The 17,979-nt window shown below is 39.5% G+C and overlaps 1 protein-coding gene across 2 annotated transcripts in view; it reads right to left on the bottom strand.

Moving 5' to 3' along the window:
* GRM8 (glutamate metabotropic receptor 8) overlaps nucleotides 1-17,979 on the bottom strand; it is a 765,258-nt gene that overhangs the window by 412,752 nt on the left and 334,527 nt on the right. The gene's annotated exons all lie outside the window — the stretch shown is intronic.

Below are 17,979 nucleotides of genomic sequence, written 5' to 3'. Positions count from 1 at the left end.
TCATTCTTTTTTCATTCTTATTCAATGACTTAAAAAAAGAAAATGAAGCACATTCTTTCTTGAAGAGTTTATGCATATTGAGTCACAGCCCCACCTCTCAACCTCAAAGTCAATTTAGCAACTAGAAATGACATAGAGAAAATGGAGATCATGTTCTATTGGGGAGAAATGTCTTTCATTGTAGTGTAAACTTAATGAATGCCTCACCTACCACAGAAGTATTTTTTACATAATTATTCACTCAACAAATACTTATCCAGTGCCTTCTAAGTGGCAGACAGAGTGAACACAAAGGTAAGCAACAAAAACACACTTCTTATGCTCTTGGAGCTTACAATTTAATAGGGAATCAACATCAATCAAACAATCCCATACAGAAATGTACAAGTGAGTGATGATGTAAAAGTGAGTATAGTGCTCTATGGGCATATAGCAAGGAGATCTGCCCTAGACAGAGAGTTAAGACAAGTTGGAGGCTTTGTACCCTATTCCTGGAGCTCTTTCATCAGCAACTAGGTGAGGGAAGTATTTCCAAGAAGAGAATGTTCTTCTGGACACCCTAAAGTCCTGTCCTGAGGGCAGCCACTTACTATATACCTCTGTATCCAAAGCTGACCCTGCTTTTCAACTGGCCTTGCTGAGAGTGAGCTCAACATGTCATGAGAGATGAAGCAACACTCTGGCACAAACCCCACATCATCCAACATCTTCAAACCAGAGCAGCTCAGTCTTGGTCCTTATTTATAAGGGATGCTTGCAGCATCATGGCTGGCTTTGCAGGGACCCCAGTAGGACTCACTGCCCTCTCCTCCACCATATTCCTACAGTGACACAGAATGTAGTTTAAGAGCCTCAGTAAAAGAGAAGAACTAAATAAACTCAAACTTTCTAGAGTTGAGAAGCACACATCCAACCACAAACTAAGTCCTAACTTCTAAAAATAGAGGTTCTGGGCTTCCCTGGTGGCGCAGTGGTTGGGAGTCTGCCTGCCAGTGCAGGGGACACGGGTTCGAGCCCTGGTCTGGGAGGATCCCGCGTGCCGCGGAGCAACTGAGCCCGTGAGCCACGGCTGCTGAGCCTGCGCGTCTGGAGCCTGTGCTCAGCAACGGGAGAGGCCGCGACGGTGGGAGGCCCGCACACCGCGATGAAGAGTGGCCCCCGCTCGTCGCAACTGGAGAAAGCCCTTGCACAGAAACGAAGACCCAACACAGCCAAACATAAATATAAATAAATAAATAAATTTATTTTAAAAAATAATAATAAATAAATAAATAAAAATTAAAATAGAGGTTCAACATCAAAAGACTTAAAAAATCAACCCAAGATTAGTCCACAGTCCCACCTTGCTCCTTCCCGTTCCCTGTACCCTGAGAATAGTCAGAGGAGTACCCCAGCCGTAATTATCTTACTCAGTATTTAGAGGTCTATGATCAAAAGCTGGAAAAAGAGCCCATGTCTTTCACACCAGCAGGGAAATTGTTTTCTGCAGCAGGAAATCATGGGACATTTAAGCATATGAAACTTAAAACTTAAAAAATAGCCTATTAAGGCTATTTTAAGTAAACTTAAAATAGTCTTAATAGAGAAATTAGGTTTAGATAATTTCATACAACAATTCTGATTTAATTTTTGAATACATTTACTAATTCAAGAATGGTTTTAAATCTTCAGGGAGCTGGAGGGTGCATTTCAAGCTATCTTCCACCTTCAAATGTAACTTTTCTGAAATAAAATAAGGAAACCCAATTTGTAATCATAATAAAGGTTCTTATCTGAATCCAAAAGCAAGCTTGTTTTTCTCCTTGGAAATGATAGCTCCTGAAGGGCGGGGGCTACATTTTCTTATTCTTTGTGGCACTTGGCACAGTATTATTTCTGTCATATAAATAGCATGGAGTGATTATAATGATGTAGTTTTTATCTTACTCTTTATAACCACAAAGTTATCCAGGTAATTTTGTGCAGGTACAGTGATGTTCTGCTCTACTCAATTGGCTTGTTCCAAAACAAGGGCACTCTCATGAAGCCAAAGCATGTGTTACAAGGCAGGGACTTTGATGATAGGGTCATTCTGCATACTCACATAACTTGCAAAATGAAATCTGAGCTTCCCCACATTATTGCCAGGACTTACATGGACCCTTGTCATACCTATTAACACAACTTGAGATCAACCAGTTAAGTACGTAAACCAACAAATTAAGAAAATAGAGCAGCAAAATTCCAGACACATTTTATACTTCTTACTTTTTATTTTGACTTCAATTTTTTCCAAGAAAAGCATGCCTACTTCTGCACATTTTCAGTTTTCTCCTGTGCATTTTGTATTACAATTTCAAAATAATTTGACCAGAGATCCAATACTATACAAGTCCCTAAATGTGTGATAATCATCAAAAAAACTTGCAAAGGCTGTAGCAGTGGGATGTGCAACATCTTTTATGATGTCAGCAGTGTTGCCAAGAAGACAAGAAGAGCTAAAAGGAGTGAATGAGAAAATCCATAGGATAAACAGGCTCCATTAATTTCTGAGCAGGCTGCATGAATTCATTAATGCCAACAGATATAAATGAAAAGTCACTGAAATACATTTTTTCTGAAGAAAAGTCATAGTTAATTCATCTTATGGAGTCAAAATTTCATTTTCCAAAATATATATGTATGGAGACTTTCTTGAGTAATACCTCCCATCCCTAAATTACTATAGTTCTATGCAGCCAGATTCCCAGATAATAAAACATATAAAATGTGGAATTCAATCTTAGATATTTATCTAGTGTTTATTCTAAGTTGCAATGAATGAATGTACTAGAGCAGCAGAGTAAGGGCCAAAAGAGGGGAAGGCTGCATTCTGTAAGGACAGAGAAGCATTATTCTGGAAATGTGTCCAAACGAGGTAGACTCATTCAAGGGATCCAGATGATAAAAGCCAGGTGGACGAAGATGTGGTCCATCTGGGTGTCTCAAAAAAAGGAAGTTTTCAATCTGGAACCTAAAATGAGCATGAGATACACCTGAAAATCAAACCAGGAGAGACTCCTTTTTCAAGAACTAAAGTTAGATGAAAGAATCAACTGGAGATAGATAACTAAGCTCTAGGAAGTGAAACCTATGGCCAGATTATAAGATTCCATAGGGACATACTGAACAATGAGGTTGTGTATAGTTTACAAATGCATACAGTATTTAGAGATGTCCTTGAAGGAAATCCACTCTCAAATTATACTTGCCATGTTAAAGATAGTACTGAGCTTCCCAAAGAGACATCAGCAGAAAGTTCCCTGACCACAGGGAACTTGGGAAGCACTGGAGCTCTTGAATAGTTAGAAAGTCACCAGTGACTTAAAATGCTATATGTGTCTGTCTTTGAGAGGGAAAGGAGGGAGCTGGCAATGAGGAACTGTGTTGAGTTTGCCCCTCTTTTGATAAATCTTACTCTCTATTTATATAAAAATTATCAACATCATCACCACCCTCATCTGCAAGGACTACCCAAGTATCTTGTTCACACTCTTCCCAATTCTCTCTACATTTACCCCAAATACACATCAAAGTTATTCAGAGTTGGAAGAACAAATTGTTTGCCCAACCTCATAATAATCTGTCCTAAAAGGTCATTTAAACATTTAATCAAACCTGTAGCCCTCGGGGAAGATGTGAGTCATGCAGCCCGTACAGCACACTGAAGTCGGGCTTTGTGTCAGCCATAGGGATAATGCAGATGACCCCACGAAGAAATCAGTAATAGGGACATTTTCTGTCATGGGGCAGGGGAGAAAAAGCTAAACAGATTTCTGGGTTCTACTGAATTAAACCTTCATATCTATTAAGGAAACCCCTTTGGGATGCATTAAGCCAGAATTCCCAGAACGTTGGCCATGTGCTGAAATGTAAATGAAGACTCCTGAAAAAGACAGGGGTAGGTGGGCATCCTAAACCAATATGAATTATTTGTTTTTCTGCTTCTTTTGATCAGTTACACCACGGCTCCCTTTCACAGGTACAAATACAGAAAAGAAGGCTTCTGTTTCGTAAAAGTAGCTCAGACAAACGATACTCCTCAGGGTGCTGAACCCAGAGCTGGCAGCCGGCCCATTCTCTGGGCTCTGGTCTGCTGGTACTTTTCTCTTCCACAGCTATCAGCCTGCGTCAGACCTACGCCTTCACTCTGACTGGGGACAAAAAGAAGATCGCAGTGGAAATCCTTCTGTGTGCTGCTAATAAGCCTATTTGGAGTCAATGATAAAGCCTCATTTTGCACCAAATAAAGCCTTCACGAGTTCTACTGAATCAGTAAAACCAAAATGTGTCTATGCCCTCCCTGTCCTCATTTTACATCAGGCTGAGAGGTGAAGCTCAGCAAAATGTTGGATGTGTTGACCTCTAAGTTTCCTTCCTCATCTGATGTCCTCTGATTCTCTGTGGGCTAGTGGGATTTGAATCTTATTTAAATGATCACATATTCTGATGGATACCTGAGACTTTCATCAGTTTTCATCTCTGTGCTCTGCTGAATCAGCATATTTGGAATCTTGGCAAAGAACTGAATGTTGCTGCCATGTAACAGCTTAGCTAGTATTGCCTATATTCTTTCTGGAAGAGATCTGGGTGGGAGACAGACATAGAGCATATTCCCACCTCCCACAGAAAGACTTCTGAAGTGTTTCAGGAACCATGGTTTCCTTTACTGTGCAAAAGCTTTTAAGTTTAATTAGGTCCCATTTATTTATTTTTGTTTTTATTTTCATTACTCTAGGAGGTGGATTGAAAAAGATCTTGCTGCGATTTATGTCAAAGAGTATTCTGTTTATGTTTTCCTCTAAGAGTTTTATAGTATCCGGCCTTACATTTAGATCTTTAACCCATTTTGAGTTTATTTTTGTGTGTGGTGTTAGGGAGTGTTCTAATTTCATTCTTTTACATGTAGCTGTCCAGTTTTCCCAGCACCACTTATTGAAGAGACTGTCTTTTCTCCATTGTATATCCTTGTCTCCTTTGTCATAGATTAGTTGACCATAGGTGCGTGTGTTTATCGCTGGACTGTCTATCCTGTTCCATTGATCTATATTTCTGTTTTTGTGCCAGTACATACTGTTTTGATTACTGTAGCTTTGTAGTATAGTCTGAAGTCAGGGAGCCTCAGCTGATTCCTCCAGCTTTGATTTTCTTTCTCAAGATTGCTTTGGTTATTTGAGGTCTTTTGTGTTTCCATACAAATTGTAAAATTTTTTGTCCTAATTCTGTGAAAAATGTCATTGGTAATTTGATAGGGATTGCATTGAATCTGTAGATTGCTTTGGGTGGTATAGTCATTTTTGCAATATCGCTTCTTCCAATCCAAGAACATGGTATATCTCTCCATCTATTTGTGTCATCCTTTATTTCTATCATCAGTATATTATAGTTTTCTGAGTATAGGTTTTTTGTCTCCTTAGGCAGGTTTATTCCTAGATATTTTATTCTTTTTTTTAAATTAATTAATTAATTAATTAATTAATTAATTAATTTATGGCTGTGTTGGGTCTTCGTTGCTGTGCGTGGGCTTTCTCTAGTTGCGGCGAGCAGGGGCTACTCTTCGTTGTGGTGCACGAGCTTCTCATTGCAGTGGCTTCTCTTGTTGTGGAGCATGAGCTCTAGGCACATGGGTTTCAGTAGTTGTGGCATGTGGGCTCAGTAGTTGTGGCTGGCGGGCTCTAGAGCACAGGCTCAGTAGTTGTGGCGCATGGGCTTAGTTGCTCTGTGGCATGTGGGATCTTCCCAGACCAGGTATCGAACCTGTGTCCCCTGCATTGGCAGGAGGATTCTTAACCACTGCACCACCAGGGAAGTCTTGTTTCCTTGATTTCTCTTTCTGATCTTTTGTTGTTAGTGTATAGGAATGCAAGAGATTTCTGTGTATTGATTTTGTTTCCTACAACTTTACCAAATTCATTGATGAGCTCTGGTAGTTTTCTGGTAGCATCCTTAGGGTTTTCTACATGTAGTATCATGTCATCTGCAAACAGTGACAGTTTTACTTCTTCTTTTCCAATTTGGATTCCTTTTGTTTCTTTTTCTTCTCTGATTGCCATGGCTAGGACTTCCAAAACTATGTTGAATAATAGTGGCGAGAATGGTCATCCTAAACCAGCATTGTAATGTCCTTAATGAAAGATATTAATCATTTTCCCAAATGAAACTACAATTCTAAGCATTTGATCACAGTGATGTAAGCAAATAAACCTGCAGCTAACAGGTTCTGTGTGGGCCAATGGGTTAATGGAAAGTAATACAGGGGTGAAATGACATCACCCATTGGTCAGAATACTAATTCCTTTCCCAATAAATAGTCACATCCCAACTCAGCCCTGTGTTGGGATGTAGTGGGGAAGTGCATAGAGAAATAAGCACCACTTCTAAAAACAATATAAGTTCTACATTTAAGCTCAATGTTTTAGCCAGAGAGCATTTTGGTAACATAAGACAGAACCAGAGCAATTGAATGGCCTTTGTGAAAGGTACGTATACCAATAACAGCCACCACCGTCACCACCAAAATCTAGAGATAGGAAAAATTAACATTTAGCAAGAATTCTTAGAGGTTCAGTTACTTGCCCAAGATCACACAGCTAAGATGCAGTGTTGGAATGTCTACCAACGAGGCTGATAATTTTATGAGACACAGAAAGCATAATAAACACCTAGTTCCTCTTAGGTCTTATGATTTAGTTGATAAACTTACAAGCACTTTGAACAGGTTTTCACTTACACTGCAAAGAAGAATGCTTAGCTAAATTACTGTCTGTCTGGGTGGTAAGTAGCACACCACCATCATCTGTAAAATAACATTTTGGTAGGCTCTAGGGCATGTTGCTTAACGGAACCCAGAGGCGAATTAATTTGACAAATTGAGGAGCATTCTCTAATACTTGTGTTTCATAATTCTGCAACTTATATAGAAACATGTCTCAGTGAAAGATTGCTGAAAAGCTGTATATCATTTTAATTTTAATAAATCAAATCACATTTTACATTCACTGACTGGGAAGTCAGTATTTAAGAAACCTGTGGCAAATCCATTTAATATAAACAATTTTGTCTGTGTTGGAAACATTAAACTCCTGATTTATCTTAGAATTTTAATTTTTGTCATATCTTCTTTAAATGAGCCATGTTCATGTCATGTTAAATAAATCATTCCCACTCATTGATAATATATTGTATTAGTTAGTATGCTTTCAGTTGCAAATAAGAGAAAATCCAATGCAAAATGGCTTTCAGATTGAAAGCGTTTATCATTATCTCATATCACAAGAATGGAAGGGGACTCCAGAGCTGGTTAATTCAGAGGTTCAAAGACATCAGCAGTGACTGAGGTACCTTCTACTCTTCTGTTGTGCTACCCTCAGCATGATTTCTCTGCTGCAGGTCCAGCCACCAATTACAAATTTAACAACAACCAGAAGAACAAAGACTCCCCACTCCCTGAAGGATCCTGGAAGTCTTTCCCATCTATCTCATTGACCAGAACTATATTACAAGTTACCCTTTTAACTAAACACTGGTAAAACAGGACAGGACCACCATAAATGAACCAGACCAATCAGAATTAACTGTGTTACATGGGATGCACACTAAAATAAAATTCTTGTTCTGTAGGTCTGTCAGCCTAGACCTCTGTTGTCCAATAAGATAGCCAGTAGCCACATGTAGCTATTCACGTGTAAATGTAAACTAATTAAATTTTAATTTTAAAATTCAGTTTCTCAGTTGCACTAGTTGCATTCAAGTGACTAACAGCCACATGTTAGCCACATGTGGCTACTCCATTGGACAACATAGATATAGAAAACCGTCCTTATCTCAGAAAATTCTATTGCATGGCACCAGCCTAGCAGAAAGGGAAATTGCTGTTGGATAAGTTATAGTGCCTGCTGTACTCCCTATGTAGCAAGCAATAAACTTTATGTGTATTATCTCTTCTAATCTTCCTATGTATTATTACCATATGCTAGTCTGGTCTTAAGGTTGCTAGCTAAGGACGGGAAAATTTAATTAGAAGCATCTTGAACTATCTCACATACCTGCAGGAAGGGCATGGTTAAGGCTTTGATCACAGTCAGAACTCTTTCCATTTGCCATCTCTGTTCTGGCTACATGTCAATATCATCATCCCAGGCCAACTTTCTCCTCACAGTAACGAACTTGACAGTCTCCCCAGCCTCACCTCTCACAGCCTCACCACACACCCTCCCACCCAAGGGAAAATGGTATTCCTCCTTCACTTCCAGGTCTAAATACCCTTTGGAGAGACTCTGGTGGTACAGCTTGGGTCAAGCACCCAGCCTTGGACTAGTCAGTTGTAGTTGCAGAGACATTAGGGAGGGAAGTGGGGTCTAGGGCTGTAGATCAGCAATATGACCTTAGAGGGTCCACTCATGGATACTGAAAACAATTCATAGGGAAACTAGAATTCCAGGGTCCTCTCCATCAACACATTCCCTAAGGCTGAGTCCATCAAGCTCTGGCTCAGGCCCTCTGCAATTTTCTGTCCACATAATTTCCGGCAAACCTCTTTCCTCAGCTTCAGACTCACATAACCAACTAACTGCTTCCCAGACATCTGCAGCTGAATATCTCTCAGCTTCCTTAAATTCAACATATCCCAAACAGAATTCATCATCCTCTCCTTCCCCCTCTTCCCCAATCATTCGTATGTCAGGAACACTCTCTCAACCAATGACCCAATTGCCCAATCCAAGAATCAAGTTGTCATCCATGAGTTTTCCACTCAGTAAATAATTAATTGCCAAGTCCTAAATCTATCTCTTAAAATATATCCATCTACTTCTCTCCACACCCCAGTGCGGTACAGCCATCATAACCTGGGTCACTATCATCCCTGGGGGAATTATTGTAATATCCAACTGGTCTCCTTCCTCCAGTGTTGCACCTTGCCAGTGTTATGCTACAGCCAGAATAATCTTTCTAAAATGGAAATCCGATTATGTCACTGATCTGTTTAAAACCTTTTAGTGCCTGTTCATTGCCTTTCAAAACAAATGTTAACTCCCTGGTGTGGCATATAAAATCTTACATGGCCCATCCTTTTCCTAGGTCTCTATCCTTCTCTTTTACTATTCTACCCCCCTACTCTCTACCACAGCCGTACTGAACTTGTTCATTTCCTCAAACCGCCATCCTCTCTCTTGCCTACTGGCCTTTGTGCTTCCATCTATTTGAAATAATAATCCTACCGATCACCACTTTGTCCTGTCAAAATGCTGCTTATGTTTTAGTCTCAACTTAAATGACACCACTCTTCTCCCCTACACCACATTAGGTCTCCCTGATACATGCTCCCACTCACCAGCCATAACACATTTCATTGCAGGGATGCAACTTAATTATTCATCTTCTCAAACTATAAGCCCCATGAGGGCAAAAACCATTTCTGTTTCGTTCGCTAATATGCCCCCAACATCAAACAGTACCTGAGGAAAAGTAGGTAATAAGTAAGCTGGATTCAATTCATTCATTCATTCAATAGGTATTTTGAGGAAGCCTATTTGTGCCAAATGGCTTCCTAAGCACTGGGATGCAACAGAGAACAAAACAAAGTCCCTGCTTCATGAAGCCCATGTTCTGTGGGGAAAGAAAACCAATGATAGACAAATAAATGAACATGCTTAAATGGAATTTTTTTTTAACATCTTTATTGGAGTACAATTACCCCACAATGGTGCATTAGTTTCTGCTGTATAACAAAGTGAATCAGCTATACATATACATATATCCCCATATCCCCTCCCTCTTGCGTCTCCCTCCCACCCTCCCCATCTCACCCCTCTAGGTGGTCACAAAGCACCGAGCTGATCTCCCTGTGCCATGCAGCTGCTTCCCACCAGCTATCTATTTTACATTTGGTAGTGTATATACGTCCATGCCACTCTCTCACTTTGTCCCAGCCCACCCTCTCCCCTCCCCGAGTCCCCATGTCCACTCTCTACATCTGTGTCTTTATTCCTGTCCTGCCCTAGGTTCCTCAGAACCTTTTTTTTTTCTTTTGGTTCCATATATATGTGTTAGCATATGGCATTTGTTTCTCTCTTTCTGATTCACTTCACTCTGCATTACAGTCTCTAGGTCCATCCACCTCACTGCAAATAACTCAATTTCGTTTCTTTTTATGGCTGAGTAATATTCCTTAAATGGAATTATTAAACACATTCTTAACTGACATTTTCTATCATATTTTCCAAATTGTCTTTTTATTATTCTGTTACATTAGAGGTAGTATGGATATATAGTATGCCCTGCCCACATAGTATAAATATAATTTAAAAAAAATACAACACTACAGAGTCATGGCTTTTATAATCATGAAACCAAATATTCCAGTTAGATTTAACTGGAAGACACAGGCCTAGATGTGTTCATAGAATTATATTCTCATCTCCATATTAGCAGTGCAGTCAGAAATTTAAAGACAGATAAACTACCAGAAGAGTACATTTTATTCTTAAATTACAGTAAAGGCTCTTTTAATATGACCATTTGTATTAAGCTTTCCCTTTCATTGAAAATGCCATTCCAACAATTAAAGTACTTGTCCAAGTTATGCCAAACTAGGCCCCATCATCATAGCTACACGATTCAAATGAAGAGCAAGAGGGCTATTGGCCATCATTTTTTACCAATTAGCTAACAAACATATAATGAACGCTAAGCCTGCGCTAAGTCCTGAGGATACAGGTCCTGCCTACTAGAAGCTTACAGACTAGTATCTTCATGTTTCTAACTACTGTCTTTTTCATAAAATATAAGCTCCTTGAGGAGAAGGACTAGAGAAGTTTAGCATGTTATAGAGTTTTAACAAAAGCTACAAGTAACCAAAAAATAAGACTCTCCAGAAGGTTTTCTCAGTTAGCCTTAGTAAACTCTGATCACACTTCCTTTGATGTCTCCCTTGCCCTAATGTATCCAATTCCTTGTTCAGTTGAATATGTAGCTCTTTTTGTTTGGATGTGTTCATCAGAATTTGTGTAAGTCTCTTTTATTTCATCAAGTCATGGTGGTAGCCATAGAATTCCCTCAAATCTCATGGGTTTAAAGGAATCCCAAGAAAAAATTTCTTAGAAAATAAATATTCCTTCTGTAATGTAAATAGTTGGGCCCTATATTTATCTGTCTTGTATGTTTTCTGAGGGAGAGGAAGAACATCAAATTTTCTTAATATTGAGCCATCTGTATATTCTTTCTTTCTTTGTTTTGCTTTGTTTTAATGAACTGGTTCCTTCAGTTGAAGTTCAATAAGCATTGAGGGAAAGATAATTTTTTCTAATGTTTCTATACTTTTCTAATCCCTCTCTCATCCTCACTGGCTCAAGCTTTATTATGGGTTTTCAAATAATTGGTTCTTAAAAATGCTTAGCTGTCACTTATTTGCTTTTATTCCCTTGTCCATTTCTAAGTCCTTCAGCATAATATTCCAGAGATCATGCTTATCATGTTCTCCAGAGATACGTGTGACTCCCTAATCAATCATGCTAATGCCAGAGTCCATTGTATATTTTGCAGGAATAGATTTCTAGACTCGTAAATTCATTTTGATTCTATAGAATGGATGTTCTTCTGTTTTAAGTTACTGTCTGAAAAATGTAAGAGTTTATGTACACTTAAAGTTCACTCTTCAAGGGCACTTCCTTACACTTCCACACTTCCAGCAGTATTAGTGTTTCTCAGACCAAGAGCATCAATCTGACCCCCTTAGAAGTCAGGGAGCTTCACACAGAGGGAATACTTAACCCTAGATGGGCTAAGTATGTATATGTATGAAAACACTCAGGCCGCTATGCCAGGGAAAAATAGTGGAAAGAGCAAGAGGGCTATTGGCCATCTCTGGGCAAGGCTGGGAAAGGCTTTCAGAGCAGGAAAGGATTAAGAAAAGAATCAAGTGTCGAGTCAGATTTCAGCCCTACCATCACCTTCAGGTAGCTATGGGGCTTTAGACAACTCACTTAGGCCAGATGGGCCTCAATTTCCTTTACTGAGAAATGAAAGAATTGAGCAAAATGATCTCTATGGACATTTCCAACTTCTTTACTCTATGTGTGTTTATGACTGACAGTGCAGTTTTATTAAGTTTTCAGAATATTTGTGGATCCTGATATGGCAAGCTTTGCTATCTACTTTGCAGATTTTAGAGATACAGGTGTAACTGTGTACGTTTCTTTAAATTTAGTAATTAAGCTTCCCACTTTCAAATTTCCTAATGAGGAGACAAATACACATACACACACACACACACATTACAATATCTTTATACTTTACTAATTAAATACTTATTGAAGATAGTATACATAACATAGGCTAGTGATTGTAAATTTTTGTATTTGAAATTTTAAAGTCATTTAGATGATCTTCTTTAAGACATCTTGAGTTTATCAGTAATCTTTAGCACAGTTGTGTATCTATTATGCTAATTTAATGTCAGGTACTTTTGTTATCTCTATAAACTAACTCTAATGCCCACCTGTTACTCAGTTGTGTCCCAGGGCCCATGGACTTCGCATGACCTGGGACTGCTCAGAAATGCAGACTACCACACCCCAGACTATGAAATCAAAATCTGCATTTTAACCAGGTTCGCAGGTGATTTATGTGCTCACTAAACTTCTAGAAGTGCTATTATACATTACAGTGCTTCCTGCACTGCTTTAAAATACATGGTGGGGGAAGGTTCCTATAAGGGAATGAATAAATGAGCAAACTAACTGTAATTCAGCAAAGTGAATTTCTACAATTCAATGCCACTGGACTTAAGAGTTATAGAAGCTTATGGTTGATAGTTTCTCCATTTCTTTTTAATATAGTCCTAGGTCTACCCTTAGAAATGGCGGGGGGCCAGGGAACTGGATGAAGAGCTTTATTCTGTTCAAGACCCACTCACAAATACTACATACACACTGAAAATCAATATAAAGTATATTAAAATGTTAGACTCTTTTCTGTAGGATTAGATAACAACCAATGTGCAATTTTTGTTTCACTTAATAGTTGGTGGTTTTAAATTTCATAATGCATTGCTGTCATACATAAAGTATCATAAAGAGAAAAAAAAAACCACTTTTCAACTATGTGGTTAAAAACTCTAAAATAAGTAAATAATAATATAAATCAAGGATATAAAATTCAAGTATAAGTTCAAATAAAACAGACAAGGATTCAAGCTGCAGCTCTAACACTGTGTGATTTTTCAGCCATCCACTAAACTTCTCTGGGTTCCAGTTTCTTCATCTACAAAATGAAAGAATGATCTTGATTTTATGTCCCAGCTCTAAAATTCTGAAATCCAGTATGTCTGAAATCAATGCCCATTTGTCATCTCAAATGCACCTATTGAAATTCAGTATGAAGTCTCAGAAGTGGCCTAAATAAGTTAAGAACAGGAACATATGAGCTAGATGGTCACTTCGTGGTGCAAATGTAAAGATATTGTCCCCAACAGACTTTTTCTCTATGCGAGGAGCAAATGGGTATGACAGAACACATTTTCATGCAGGGAAAGTTGTCTTAGTTTCCTTTCATTCTGAATCACCATTTCCAATTGTGCGATCCATCCCCCAATTCACTCATATGGACTCCATGAATCTGAGTGAATGGGTGAGAGCTTCCACATTTCACAGGCACCCAAAACAGGGAAAGGTTGAGGGAGAGTCACACCTGAAAAGTGACATAGTTACTCTGGCACCAGAAAGTAAACTGACAGGCCTTTTAGAAGCTAATTATTGAGCCTGCTATTTGGTTCACTGACAGAATTTCTTGTTTGTGGGAAGAAACATATTTGTGCACTGCTTTTTTCCATTACCACTATTTCTATCGTCATAAATAAGAATCAATAGGCCATTTCGAGTAGCATATGCTCACCACCATTTAGCGTCTGAGTGTCAGCTGTACACAAGCTAAGCAAGAGTGCCCCAACCTCTTGGCTGAGAATTCAAACCCACGAGACAAGGAAAGCACTTCAAATTCATTAAGATGGTGTATATGTCTGTGTGAGCTACTTGAAGGCAAAGGTGATCTGTTCTTTGTCTGTGTCTCTAGCAATCTCTGGCACAAGGCTGGCTATCCAAAATGAATAAATAAGCGAATGAAGAATGAATGAATGAATGAATGAACAAATTGTTGAATGAGGCAAAATGTTTTAAGATGCTATACCGACCGGATTTTGAGGGTTGGTCAGAGAATGTTGTTTTGGTAAGGGCAGAGCTATTTACAATTCATGATGGAGAAATGAAGGCCAGGACACAGTGTGACCCAAGAGAGAGACTGCCTTTGATTAGCAGTTGCTCTGCACGTGCTCAAGTTTCCCTGCAATATTCACTCTCAGGCCTCACTAGGAAAGACAAGAAATCAGAATGATGGCCATTACAAAATTCAAGTGAGACCTCCAAAGAAAAACTCTCCACTGTCAGTGAGGATCTTGCTGGACAAAACAATGTCAGGTAAGGGACTGATCAGAGGAAAAGCAGGAAAAAGAAAAAACGAGATGTTGAAGGGGAGCTGTGGAAGAGGAGTTCAGGCAGAGGTGTGAGTGGGAGAATAGGTGGGTGAAAAAAAATGTGCCAAAACAAGGAGAGCAGAGTTAGACCCACAGTCTTCAAGGGAGGGTGTGGGGGTCTGGGTCGAGAGGAGCAGAAATGCATCAAGTCTGGGAGAAGAGAGGGAGGGAGGAAAAGAGAGAAGAAGAGGTCAGAGAAATGTCTACAAAATAACACCCATCAACAATGATAACAAGTATTAAAAAAATCTTTCTTCCTTCTTGAGAAAGACAAAGGGAATTTTAAGTAGGATTAAGTAGTAGTAGCTTTCAGAACTCAGCAGCTCTCAGAAGCAATAATAACTACATAAATAGCTAAGTGGATGGCAGGAATTACTTCACTTTGGAATTCGGCCAGCATATCAAAGTTAACAGTAATATCACATCTTTTTGAAAGCTTTCCTGAGATTCTAGGGGGGAAATCATCTCAGAAAAACTGTACCAAGTTAATTTTAGGAAGAGGATGCTCCTCCCTGCTTGAAGACACTCTATCTCCCGAAAATTGATAAGACCGAAGTTCTAGCCTGCTGGGAAGCACTCTCTTATCCATGTAAATACATTGCCAGTATTGCCCCCAACGGATGCAATTACGTTTACAGATTACCATCGCCTAATGTAAAACTTTACTCAAAACATAACCCACAAAGGATGCTCTAAATGCCACAGAAAGGACCTGTGGATATCCCACTTTCAGAGTTCTCTAACTTTTGGACTCATTGTGAATGGTTAAGATGTAAACCTTGTAAGGCTAGATTTTGAAACACGCACAATGTATACATTCATTTCTGAATTACGTGGAATTGGGCAAATTGGGAATATAAATAATGTTCAAACCCTGGACACCTCTACTCATGAATATCCTGTAGGTTTTTCCTCTTACGTACATTATGTACATTTCCTCTTTGACCACTAACGTGCTGACCATCTTCTTTGCTTCCCAAAAATAGAGATAAAAACTGGGTGTTGATGGCAATTTGGGGTACAAATATCTTCTCTCACCATCTGGAAACATTCATGTGTTACTGTTTTCCAAAAAAATAAGTTAGAATATTGCATTCTTTATTTATTTTCTACCCAGGGACAAATTATTTTAGTATCACTCACAATGGAATTTGCATGAAAATCTGTTTACTGACCCCATTCCATAAGGGTGCATTTGCCCTAGCACTTGGAGTAAACACCATTTTCATTGCACTAGAAATAGTTCTAATTGGGTAGATTGTTACAAATTTAGCAACACCCAAATAAATCAAAGGAATATGAAGCAGACATGCCACCAAGTCTGGATTATACAGCAACCCAGTTCAGTATGCCTGAAATAAGTATTCCTTATACACCATCAACAGATGCTAAAAGAACATCTGTAGACATCAAAATTTTTTGGAAAATATGAGTTTAGAGAAACTGATGATTCTGAAAACAGTATGTTAAAGAGTTATGTGATTAATTGCTGATTTTAACATATATATAGTATATATATACATATATATCATATATATAAATATATATAAAGAACAGAATTCATTCATTTCACTAACTGGTAAGTTTTCTTTAATATGATCTAAACATGTGTATGATCAAACAATAACATTCAGAATTCAAAACTAAGCACCTTGGGGCTTCCCTGGTGGCGCAGTGGTTAAGAATCTGCCTGCCAATGCAGGGGTCACGGGTTCGAGCCCTGACCCGGGAAGATCCCACATGCCGCAGAGCAACTAAGCCCGTGTGCCACAACTACTGAGCCTGCGCTCTAGAGCCCCCGAGCCACAACTACTGAGCCCACGTGCCACAGCTACTGAAGCCCCTGTGCCTAGAGCCCGTGCTCCGCAACAAGAGAAGCCACCGCAATGAGAAGCCCACGCACCGCAACGACGAGTAGCTCCCGCTAGCCACAAGTAGAGAAAGCCCGCACGCAGCAACGAAGACCCAACACAGCCAAAATTAGTTAATTAATTAATTAATTAATTTAATTTAATTAAAAACAAAACTAAGCACCTTGTAAAATATACCTGAATGAGAAACACATCAGGTACTTTTTGTATAACTTCTCCTTTCAAACCTTTCTATAAACTGGCTGCTCTTTATATCCCATTATTCATTGACATGCAAAACTCCTCTCCAATAAGCTGAACCTCTGCACTGTTCTTCACACACCTCCATGCCACTCTCTGCTGACCCATCCTTTCCCTCATTTCGGATGCTTTCTCCAACCTTTCTTGTTATCAAACACTCACCTCTTCCATGAAGCTTTGAATTTTACTTGAACTTACAGTCATACATTTTCTGAACTTCCTCAATATCTATGTCCAAATTTAACACTTAATCATAGGATTGTTTTGCCCTTTGCTTATGTACGTGTATCTCTTTTTCCCAACTAAATCACATGATTTAAAGGTAATACCTCCCTCTTAAGCCTCTCCCTAAAGTTTCTGTCAAGATCCTACTCCACATTTAACTTCTCTTTCTCTTGATAATTCTTCTGACTGCTACGTTTATCTGAAAACATGCTTAAACGTGCCCTCTCCTAAAGAAACTTCTGCAACCCTGCTTCTTTCTCAAGCTCCCCCACCGTATCTACTTTCTTTCTCTGTCAAACTTCTTTGAAAAGCATTCTTTCCTCTACTTCTTCTATGCCCTCTCTATCTCCAGCCCTCGCAATCTGAGTCTCCACCTGCGTGCACCCCATCTTCTCTCCTGACTCCCAGTTCATCTCCTTCCCCAACCTCCATGCTCATTTCCTCTTCTGGCTCCTCCCCTAGAGGCTCAAGTTGTCATCCATCGTATCTGCTCAATTTCCTTCGGCAACTGCCTCTCTGTCCACGTCTTTAACTTCCAGGTCTCCTCATGCCACTCCCTATCTGTATTTTTAGTGCCGCACACAATGTGGGGTGCCAGACCTTATGCTGCCACCTGCTGGGGAGTTCCATGAGGCGAGCTTACAACCAAATTCAAGGTCGTCTCTCCACATCTACCATCCGTGCTGTCCTTTCTATTAAGTAATTCTCCTAGACCTAGCCGTCAAAGATTTAACATTCAGAACCTCCATCACTTACCACCATCCCCCCTGCGTTAATCACTCACTGTGTACTGTAAATACTACCTACTACAATCTCTGCACTCTGTGTTCCACCCCTAGCTAGTACGTCTCATTTAAGCTGTGACTGCCCATTACAGGGGCTACTGGATGGGCCCTGACTGACCTTTCTCCTTTCTCTCCCCTGATCTCCAACCTTCCCTACCTTTCTGCCAGAGGAATCTTTTTGATACAGGTATCTGAGCAGTGCCTTAAATGAAAAGCCTCATGTAATTCTACACTACAGGTAGGATAAAGCCCCAACTCCTCAGGTCTGGAGCTTCTAGGAAGAACTCCAAGGCCCTGCATGAGCTGGCCTGTCTCT

Source organism: Balaenoptera musculus, chromosome 9 (assembly GCF_009873245.2).
Source record: "Balaenoptera musculus isolate JJ_BM4_2016_0621 chromosome 9, mBalMus1.pri.v3, whole genome shotgun sequence".
NCBI lineage: Eukaryota > Metazoa > Chordata > Mammalia > Artiodactyla > Balaenopteridae > Balaenoptera > Balaenoptera musculus.
Note: the sequence above shows the minus strand (reverse complement) of the source record. Positions and strands in the feature narration are given on the sequence as shown.